The following is an 11229-nucleotide window of genomic DNA, read 5'->3' on the forward strand; positions in this document are numbered from 1 at the left end:
CAATGAGATATAAGTATCGATATAACTGTTATGTGCAACATCTGAAAAACGTCCTGCTGGCTGGAATGCAGACAAGATGACTGGAGCACAAGTAGCCATCCTGAACCATGAAGTGGAACTTGTATGCTGAGGATGGTGGAACCACAAGATAAAGGGACCTTAATCCTTAAACCATGAGTGCTATCTATACCAGCCCTGAACTATCTCCAAACTTCATTTACGTGATAGAGAAATAAACTGCTACCTTGTTTATGTTACTACCATTTTTGATTTTCTGTCACTTACAGCAGAAATAATCTTGCTGAAAAAGCAGAAATATGTGTATCCCATTTTAATAAACGTATGTAGGTGTGTATGCATGTATGTGTGGATGTGTGTGTGTGTGTGTTGTATCCAGCCACCCAGCATCCATTCTCCCATTTTAATATCATTCTGATTTCCCTTTAGTGAACTGTCCCTCTCTTGCTGTGTGATGCCATGGTGGATGGTCAAGACTAGATGCCTAGCCTCCCTTTAAATGACCCAAGGGGGTCCCAGAGGCTCTGTTCAGTGAGGCTTCTTCTCACTGCCCTGTTTCAGTGGGAGGCAAGGTAGAGATTCTTGAAGCTCTATCCTAAACACTCTCCACGCTGTTCCCCCACAAAGGAGTTTAATCTCCACATCTGCTTCTGCTACATCTACAAACAGGTGATTCACAAAATACATCTCCAGCCTGAACCTGTCCTTTGAATTCTGCATGGATGTATCAGTCAGGACTCTGGCAGAAATGAATAATACCCTCAGATTGGTGCAACTTGAGTGGGTGGACAGACTATAGGGAAATTGTCAGAGGTAGCACAGTATTCTGAAAGAAGCAAGGGCACAGCCAGACCCTGGAGAGAGAGGGCTTGGTGGAGAAGGCTGTCCGACAAGAGCTGTGATCTTTGGTTCAGGGTTGCAGCCAGCCCACAGCAACTCTGCAGGGAAGAAGCCAGGAAAATAAAGACCCACTTCACTCCTTTTCCTCCTCTGATCTCCTGCCATTGCTCTCCATTGAACCGACCCAATCTGAAGCCAAAAGCAAAGGGAGTTGGCTGCTGCAGTTCAGCCTCCCAGGACAGCAGGCAGGGTAGAGAGGAGGCTGGAAATGCAGATAGAAAAGCTGCAGCACAACCTATGTATCCTGTTGCCTACTTCACATCTTTTCATGTATCAAGGCACCTCAAATTCAGCATGCACCAAACCAAACCATCCATCTAACCCCTCCCAAGATTTAGCCAGCCTGGTCCTCTTTCATGTTCCTAATCTTAGGAAATGGCACCATTAGCAATGTATTTATGGAAGCCAGAAACGTGGAGATCATTCCTGGTCCCTTTCTTTCCCTCTCCACCCATAGTCAGTCTATCATCAAGTCCAATCAGTTTTTTTTTTCTTTTCTTTTTTTTTGCGCACTTTGCAGGGTCTTAGTTCCCCAACCAGGGATCGAACCCAGGCCCCCGCAGTGAAAGCACCAAGTCCTAACCACTGGACCACCAGGGAATTTCCCACAACTAGTTTTATACAACTTAAATTCAGCAAAAGAAAACAAAACAAAAACCACTCTCTCCTGGTACTTTGATTTTTGAGGGGAGATGGGCAAGCAAGGAAGGCAGGCCAGGCCAGGACCTCTAGATCTCTGTCCATTATAAGCCCTGTTCTTCAGCTTCTCTTCAATCTCAGGAGACACCTATATTCTTCTGGTAGAGTCTCTTTTTGCTTAATCTATCGAGAGGTGGTTTCTGCTACTCGAACAAGAGGCTTAAGGAATAAAGCAAAATGTTTAATTCGGAAACTAAGTGAAAAAGTACTTGCTCCTCAGACATGTCACCACTCTTCAGAACTCACAAGGTGTCTGAAAGTATTCTCTATTTCTAAATATATCCTCCAAAGGGAAGCAATAAAAGAGAATTTTGTTAATTAAAATATGTAAAGTAGAGCTATGTATAATTCAATCATAGCACGGGTTCATATGTGAACAATAGGCATCTCTTGGAAGAGGAATTAGAGGTGATTTGTATTTTCCCCTCTGGATCTTTGATCCCCGTATTTTTTATTCTGAGTACCTATTATTTTTGTAATTGGGTTTTACAAAGCAAGTAAGTGTTATCTTAAAAATAAACTAAATAAATTATAGTGTATTGATGCTGGAAAAAAATAATAAGAAAGCTTGATACTGCATACCAAGGCAAATAGCAAGAAACAGCTATTATAGAACTGTATTAAAAAACAAAACTAGGGGCTTCCCTGGTGGCGCAGTGGTTGAGAGTCCGCCTGCTGATGCACGGGACACGGGTTCGTGCCCCGGTCCGGGAAGATCCCACATGCCGCGGAGCGGCTGGGCCCGTGAGCCATGGCCGCTGAGCCTGTGCATCCGGAGCCTGTGCTCCGCAACGGGAGAGGCCACAACAGTTAGAGGCCCGCGTACCGGAAAAAACAAAAACAAACAAACAAAAAACAAACAAAACTAGGGGCTGGGTCTGAGGCAAAAGACAAGAGAAGGGTTCCTTTAATGACAGAGAGCTATCAGCAAAAGTGACTTTTTCACCAGGTTTCTAACTACTCAAGAAAATGGTTATATTTCTTCTACATATTTAAGAGTTGTTTCTGATATTATCAACAAGTAAGAAAAAAAGTGTTTTCTTTTTCCAAATTAGGCTGTGGAAATGCATTTTTTTTGTTTTTGTTCTTTTTTTTTTTTTGTGATACACGGGCCTCTCACTGTTGTGGCCTCCCCCTTTACGGAGCACAGGCTCCGGACGCGCAGGCTCAGCGGCCATGGCTCACGGGCCCAAACGCTCCGCGGCACATGGGATCTTCCCGGACCGGGGCACGAACCCGTGTCCCCTGCATCGGCAGGCGGACTCTAAACCACTGCGCCACCAGGGAAGCCCTGGAAATTCATTTTTAACCAGCCTAAAAGAGGTTAATCACACTTGGGATGCTTCCTTAGAGCATAAGATGGCAACATCCCCGGGTTGAGCCTCCAGAGGGAATTGATGGGTTACTCCTACAGCTGAGGAGACAAGCTATCAAATGCAGACAGTGATCCATGGCAAAATCTCAGTAGAAGACTTCTCTGCAGTGAGCTAATCGAGTAATAACAACTTTGTAGTAACAGTTACACAGCAACAGCCATGCAACTTTCTAGAAACTACCTATTAAACCTCAGGGTATTACATGTACTTCATGTTTCCTTACCCAAATGAGCAGTTTCACTAACGGGTTTTAATTGATAAGGTAGAACATTTGCCTCATACAAGGATGAAATCTGTGAAAAAAAATTAAATATGTGTGTGCATGCACGTGTGTGTGTGTGTGTGTGTGTACATATATATATTACTAAAGAATTTGGCACTTTTATCATCCACACTGAAATGTCTAGGCAAAGAGCCAAAAACCTCAGAGTATGCTTTCTTGTGGCCCAAATAAATAATAATAATGTATAATTTAAAAGAGTTCATTATACTGGATTATAATTAGTAATATCTAAGCATGAGATTATGATGTTGCACATTTCATGCACTGTTCAATCAACTAATTATAGTTTTGGTTATGTTTTCTGCAACAATAAAAGAAAAATATCACATGTACTAGTGGATTATACCAACAGGCATAACAATGTTAAGAAGCAATGAATGCTTGAGTGTGAATCCATAAAGAAAATTTATATATGCTGTAGCCTAAGAAAATTTTAGAAAATATTGCATCAATATGTATTTGAATGGACTCACAATAACAGGCAAACAAATACTAGCAAAGAACCAAACATTCCCCTTACTTGATAAAACAAACGATACAATGCCAGTTAGCAAAAAACTTTGCAAGAGAGAGAGAGACAGAGAATCAGGAGAGAAAGAATAAGAGAGAACAGAGAGAGCCTGAAAGATAAAATTCCAGGTATCAGTTCCTGGAACAAAATGATCTTTAAAATGTTCTCTTTTCCAGATATGCCATGGCACCCAAGTAGAGAAGAGCAGGGGAAGCGTGGGAGAGGAGAGAAAGGAGAAAAGAAGGGAAGGCAGGCAGCATGAAGACAGCAGGGGCACAGGTGGGAGGGGTGTGATGAGGAGCAGAGGAAGGAACACAGGGTCCACATTTGCTGACAGTGAGGCAATGTTAGCTGTCACGGAGATGGAGGGGGTATGAACGCAGGTGTCGGAGAGCCAAACCTCTAGCCCACCTTATAACTCTGGAGGGTTCTATAGCCCAGGAAAATTATGATTTTGACTCATAAAGAAAAAGTTAAAATGTTACCCAAAGAAATGAGTTGTTTTCATTTTATTGTATCATGAGGTGACACTATCTTTGGGAACATTCTGCCAGACATGCCCCACCACTTGTAGCATTTGTGTTCCATGCAGGGTCCGCTTTTAGTTAAAATTTTAAGCTGTTTTACATATAAGCATACACTGGCTACTATTGGTAGGATACAAAATGTCCATTTTATAATCAGCCCTTGGAATATTCCAAGACAGATTAGTATATAAGGGAAGAAGGCAAAGAAATTCCAAGGTCCAGTGCTGGGCAAACCCAGAGAGTGAAAGGGGATTTCCGATAGGTAATCTCAGACAAACTGACCAATCGGACACTGGCCCCTGTCCCTGGTAAAGCAGAGGATGCAGGACAGAAAGAAAGCCCCTGGAGAGGAAGGTGTGTGGGATGTAGAGATGGGTGTCTTCTGCGGGCCCCTATTATATCTTCTCTGTCTATTTCATTCCCAAAGTCATGTTCCTTCATTGTAATTTTTTTCCTAAAAAATTAAAGGAGGATATGAGTTTTAAAATCCTTCCTCTCTAATCTCTCTAACCACAAGTCATCACAGTTAACAATTTGATGTTTAACTTCTAGATATTTTTCTGTGCATATATGATGCCTTACCTATGAATGTATATTTCATATATACTCACATTACAGACACACACACAAAATTATTTAGACAATGAAAAATGAGGGATGCTTTACTTACTGTTCTACCCTTCCCTTTCCACTTACTTCTTCATGGTCTTCTCTCTGGATTAGGACGAGATCTGCCTCACTTTATGTTTTTTCCTGCTTTTTAAAAAATAGGATTTATAAAAAAAATTGTGGTAAAATATATACAACATACAATCAGCCGTTTTAACCATTTTTAGCTGTGCAGTTCAGTCGTGTTCAGTACATTCACATTGCCTTGTGCCTCATGCTTCTTAAGAGAGGACAGAGGAGGGGTCAAACATGTGGGCTTTGAAGTCAGACTGCCTGGGTTCCACTCCCAGCTCCCATGCCTATCAGCTACGTGGCCTTGGGCAAGTCATTTAATCTCTGGATCCAACAGTTTCTATGTTTGTAGAATGTAACAACACCATCTATCTCATAAGAGTATCTTGAAGATCAAAGGCATATTAAGATTTAAAGTGCTCAGAACAGAATTTAACATACAAGAACGTTTAACTACAGGCCAAATGATATTTCGTTATAAGGATATATCATAATTTATCTAACCAATTCCCTACAAATGGTCCATTAGTACGTTTTGGTAGGTAGCTGCTCGGAGGCAGCTGGAAAGGTGAGAGGGCACACATCAGCTGACCTCTGAGACTAGAGGGTGTTGTTGGCATTTAGCAGAGGAAGAATAGCTACGGCGAACACGCTACAATAAGCAGGACAGTCCTGAACAATGACGAATTCGCACTCCCTTAAGGTCACTAGGAGAGAAACACTGCCATAACTCTTAACGCTGCATTCCCACTTCTTGTCATTTTTTTCCCACAGACTTACTTGTACACAAACAAAATGATAAATGTAGAAGTGTATTCAATGTAGTTTTCTTTATAATAGTAACAGATAGGAAATAAACCAAATGTCCTTCTTGACATGGGACGAAATAATAATTTGCAGTACTTTCAAACGATGGAATGCTATGCAGCTGTTTACCAAGATTCAGAAACTTCCCCGTATGCTAATATGGAAAGATTTGCAAAATGGTATATTACGTGGAAAAAGAGTGATGTACATAGTATGCTAATATTTGGGGGTAGAAAAGAAGCCATATTTACATATAGTTTTATTCATGTACAAAATATAAGAGATTAATAAATATGGTTATGTGGGAAAGGGTTTGCAGGCAGAGGTAGGAATGGGGTGGATGGGACAGGGTGGTAATTAGACTTTTCAATGTTTGCCTTTTTCTAATTAAAAAAAAATTAGAGTCATGTGAACATTGTGCTTTTTTTTTTAACTAAGGAATGAGGGGGTAGGCTTCCCTCAAGCTTTTGTGGAATCTGGGCCAAGAGCACAAGTAGAAGTTACATGATGAGATAAGGCGTGTTCAGGGTGGTATGGCCATACACTATGTAGAAGCTATAAATCAAACTAACAAACTGTTAAATAAAACATGTTCTCTTCTCCTACCTTGACAAATAAACTTTCTTAATGACAAAAACAGATAAATAAATGTAAAATTGAAAGATGGCAAAATACCAAACACAAAAGAATTAAATTATTGTGTATAATGGATGGTTTGGTGGTGTTTGGAAGAGTAATAAAATAACCATGTGCATAATTTGCAATGTGTTTTGTATTTATTTCACACTATTTTTTGGCCTTTATTTCAATAGAACCACTAATTATGTAGTTTTAATCAAGATTTTCACATATTTTCAGTTCTATTGATAGTATATTAGACAATCTTTCTTGAATAATTAAAGTTTTTTCCTTAATTAGTTTCAATTTGAGGAAACTGCCCTGCTGAGGCAGAAACAACTAGAATTGTCAATAACTTTTTAAAGCAATACTTAGATTGGAAACAAACCGTGGAATTTAAATATTATGTCCAAACATTATAATGGGGTCTTTATTGCAAAAATTATTTTAAAATATTTAAATTTTATCATATAAATCAATAGCACTCAATTGCCCTTTTCATCATCTCTCAAAGTGATATCTATTATCTATACAGTATTTCTTAAATTCTTCTCACTTCCAAATTTTCATTGCTGAGACATTACAAAGAAAACTAGAAATAGCACACCTCCTTCAGTGCCCTGCTTCAAAGGACTCAAAAATCTCAGAACTTGCCCAGGTCTTCCTGAAGTATGAATACCATTGGTTTCTTTTCAATTGGGAGACTATATAAATCAAAATAAAATAAATTATGGAAAAGCATCTGTAATATTTAAAATCTCGAGATTGATACTGTGGTTAAAAAAGGAACTCTGAAGTAAATTGATACAGGTGAGGATGTGGTCAACATAATGCAGACAGCAATGAACTACTCTTCTTTCAAAGTATCTCAAATCATGACAGAGCTGAGAAAGTAATGGCAAACAATTTCACAGAACCACTAAAAGCACATAGGAAAACCCCAAACAGCCATCTAAGACAGATGGAGACAAATACATAGGGCTAGGCAATAAAACTTTCTCTGAAGAAAGTTACTAGGGGGAGAAAAATCCCAGGTCTCAGAAGAGAAAGCAATTAATACAATTATTTCAATAAACTTGAGATTCTTGCTAAAATATTTCTAGAACATCCATGTGACTGTGATCTTGACAGTATGGTCATCTATTTATAACATAGCAGCAAGGATCTGACACAAAATTATAATATCACAGGAGTACTTTATTAATATATACAGTTAGAATTTGATATTCTGATTACTCACTAACAGAATATATCTTAAAGTTAACTGAATAAGAGAAAATGGTTATTAAAGAGCAAGAGGAAGAGAATATTGAAGGAGTTCATCTATACAGAAAGATGACTGGATGAGGTGAGCACTGAGTGGACTGATTTATCAAGGTGGACCTATGTTTATTCATAACTGTTCACCTCTTAGAGCATGTGAACTGCATTGTGTTGCAATGACCTTTTTCTCTGATTTCTTTACCACTATAGTCTAATATTAAGGAGAAATATGGTGACTACTGTGTTCTTCATTGTGTCTCCAATAATCGCACAGGGTCTAACACACGGTAGGTACTGGTATCTGGATGGATGAATGGGTGGATGGGTAGGTGGGTGGATGAATGGATGGATGGGTGGGTAGGGGAGTGGATTAGCTCATGCATCTCTGGTGTTAGGGAGCTGCACAATCCTTGGCTACAATAAATAGGAAAGTTTCCTCATACCCATGGGAAGCTCAACTGCCAATGCCATAGTCACAAATATCTCTCAGACATCGCTAACCTCTTTGCAACAGTTTGCTCAAATTTCTGGTGTTTAACTTTTAAAAATTCCAAGTATTGGAAGAGAAATCTTAGAAATTTAAACTTAAAAACTGATATAAAATACATCACATTCTCACAATTGGCAACACATCATCAATCTCGAGTTTTTAAGTATTACAGATGCTTTTCCATAATTTATTTTATTTTGATTTATATAGTCTCCCAATTGAAAAGAAACCAATGGTATTCATACTTCAGGAAGGGCTGGGCAAGTTCTGAGATTTTAAGGCCTTTCAGAGATAGCTCTGGTCAGGGTCAATGCAAAGCCATCTTTTTTTAGTTGAAATATTTTCTTATTTTAAAGCTTTATTGAGAAATAATTCACATACCGTGTGAATTACCCATTTAAAGTACACAATTCAATGGTTTTTAGTATTTTCACAGAATTGTGCAACCACCACAATGAATTATGGAACATTTTCATCACCCCAAAAAGAAACCCTGCACTGATCAGCAGCCTCTTCTCATTTCCCCTTTCCCCAGCTTCTGGAAACCACTTATCTCCTTTCCGTTTCTACAGATTCCCTGTTCTGGACATTTCATAAAAATGCAATCAGAGAATACGTGGTCTTTTGTGACTGGCTTCTTTCACTTTGCATAATGTTTTCAAGGTTCATCTAGGTTGTAGTATGTATCCATACTTAATTCCTTTTTATTGCCAAATACTGTTCCATTGCATGAGCATATCACATTATGTTTATCCATTCATCAACTGATTGACAGCTGGGTTGTTTCCATTTTGGGGGGCATTATTAATAATGCTGCTGTCAACATTCATGTGCAAGTTTTTGTGGACATAAAGTTTCAGTTCTCTTGGGTATATAACGGAGTGGAATTTATGTGTCATTCGTTAACTCTATGCTTAACCTTTGAAGAACTGCCAGACTCTTTTCCAAAGCAACGTGTGAGGGTTCCAACTGCTCCTCATCCTCGTTCGCCCCTGTTTTTATCTGTTTTGTTTTTTTTTTTGAACACAAGGCAGTCTTGTAAGGTAGGTAAATTCTGACTCCTGGACCCTCTTCTTCCCCTTTCTTCCCTCTCCTTCCTAACTAGGTCTTCTGCCAAGAACCCAGTGCCTCTCCCAGTGCCCTGTCTCTTTCCATTCCTATAAGCTGCTGTTCCCCAAACTCTAGAGCACTGATTCCTCCTCAGTTCCTCAGCCATTATGCTTTTTCTTTGAAGACCCTGAGGGGCATCACATTCAAGAAGCAAAGGTTAACAAGCCAAAACATCATTTTACAATAACTCAAGTTCTTTCCTTGACCGAGAAAGGGGCTGGGGTAGACACACAGAGGGGTGGCCCAGACCCCCTTTAAAGGACTTGCTTCCCAGCTGGGAGTTGGGGAAGGAACATGTGGTGCAGTCAGCTGCAGGGCGCTGCTTCTCCTGAGTTCTCTCCTTTTTCAAGGCAGCCCACACTCTGACTGAGCAAATTGGGGATTCAAAGGCACATTCATTCTGGTTCGGCACAGAACAGTCTCTCCACAGCTCCTTGCCAACTGGCCAAGGCTATGTTGAGCCTGCACTGCAGTTCAATTTTGTCCTCTTCCAGTCCCGTTTTTGTCTTCTTCCCTTCACAGGTGTTGATTCCTAATAAACACCCTACACTCCAAACTCCATCTCGGTATCTACTTCCAGGGAAGCCAAGCTATGAGAGTTGGTACCAGGAGTGGTCCAAGAAAGTAGGCAATAAGACGGGGTTTTGGAGCAGTTTGTCAATCAGTCACCTTGGGCTGGCAGTGAGGACACCAATCACTGGTGATAGGAGGAACGCAGACAGCCCTGGGGCAAGGTGGCAGCCCAACTTAAAACTTTCACCTGTGGGAGCATGTACTGGTAGAAGGGAATGAACTAGCTAGAATGATTTATCAGGCGTTTGAGATGTATGGAGAAAAGAGCAGCTGCATGGATAAGAGTACTGGAGTGACTGCTAAGTGCCAATGATGCTCTACAGAAATATAATGAACATTGAAGGGCTGAGTAAGAGGCAGTTGAAAGCCAGGCATGGAAGCCAGAGGGCTTCTTTAGGTGTATACAAAGAAGGTCTCATCTCCTCTAGGAGGGTGGAGAAAGCCAAGGCCAAGTTCAGCAGGCTTCAATACCCAGTGAAGGCCCCTGAGACGTTGACTCTCAGACTTCTCTGAACTTGCTGAGCCTACAGACTTATAGAAGCTGCTCATCTACACTACTAAGAGCTATTACCCCTCCATCTCCCCACCCCAGGAGACAAAGCAGAAACCTCTCCCTCTTGAGGGCATCATGTGGCATTTGTCACATAATTGTGCAATGGAGAAAGGGGAATTCCTAGACATTTAAAGGACTGTTGGAACCAGATCTGAGTAGACATTGATACACAGAGACTTGAAACATTACCGTAGGCCCTTGATTACAGTGAAGTGATATGGAGACTAGATAATAAATGAAATCCTAGCCAAGTCCTGGCTTAGTGGTCTACTGTGTCAGTGAACCCACCCTGTGCTCTGTTCCCCTCTCACCAAATGTACCATTGGATTGACATACTTGGCAGTTGCCGTAACTCCCAGTCCTTGGTCTGTGAGGTAACAGCTGTCATGGGAAAAACCATACGGAAGGCTCTGAACCCCTTCTCCCCTCAAGATAGTGATTCTGCATCCTGGGAGAAAAAGCAGAGATTAGCGTCACTCTTAAGGATAAAAAAGATGCAGGGGTGGTGGTCCCCAAAATACCTCCATCTAATTTGCTAATCCAGGCCCTGAAGAAACCAGATGGATCGTGGAAGATTACTGTAGATCAGGGGTCAATGAATTTTTTCCATAAAGGACCAGATAATAAATATTCAGATTTTGCTGGCCATATAGTTTCTGTTTCAACTACTCCATTCTGCTGTTGTAGCATGAAAGCAACTATAGACAATTTGTAAAGTGGCTCCCAATAAAACACAGTAACATATTTTTAAAATAAAATAAATTTTATATACAAAAATAGGCAGAGGGCTGGATTTGACGCTGAGGCTCAAGTTTGCTGA

At 40.4% G+C, this 11229-nt stretch overlaps 1 long non-coding RNA gene across 1 annotated transcript in view; it reads right to left on the reverse strand.

The window, feature by feature from the left end:
- LOC132524630 (uncharacterized) overlaps positions 1-10860 on the reverse strand; it is a 31715-nt gene extending 20855 nt beyond the window's left edge. Inside the window, exons 1-2 of the long non-coding RNA XR_009541948.1 lie at positions 10746-10860; positions 5011-5067 (exon numbers count right to left, since the gene is read on the reverse strand). This is a non-coding gene — a long non-coding RNA (uncharacterized LOC132524630). The remainder of the gene's footprint in view (positions 1-5010; positions 5068-10745) is intronic.
- Positions 10861-11229: the final 369 nt, after the last annotated feature.

This window comes from Lagenorhynchus albirostris, chromosome 8 (genome assembly GCF_949774975.1).
Source record: "Lagenorhynchus albirostris chromosome 8, mLagAlb1.1, whole genome shotgun sequence".
In the NCBI taxonomy this organism is placed as follows: Eukaryota; Metazoa; Chordata; class Mammalia; order Artiodactyla; family Delphinidae; genus Lagenorhynchus; species Lagenorhynchus albirostris.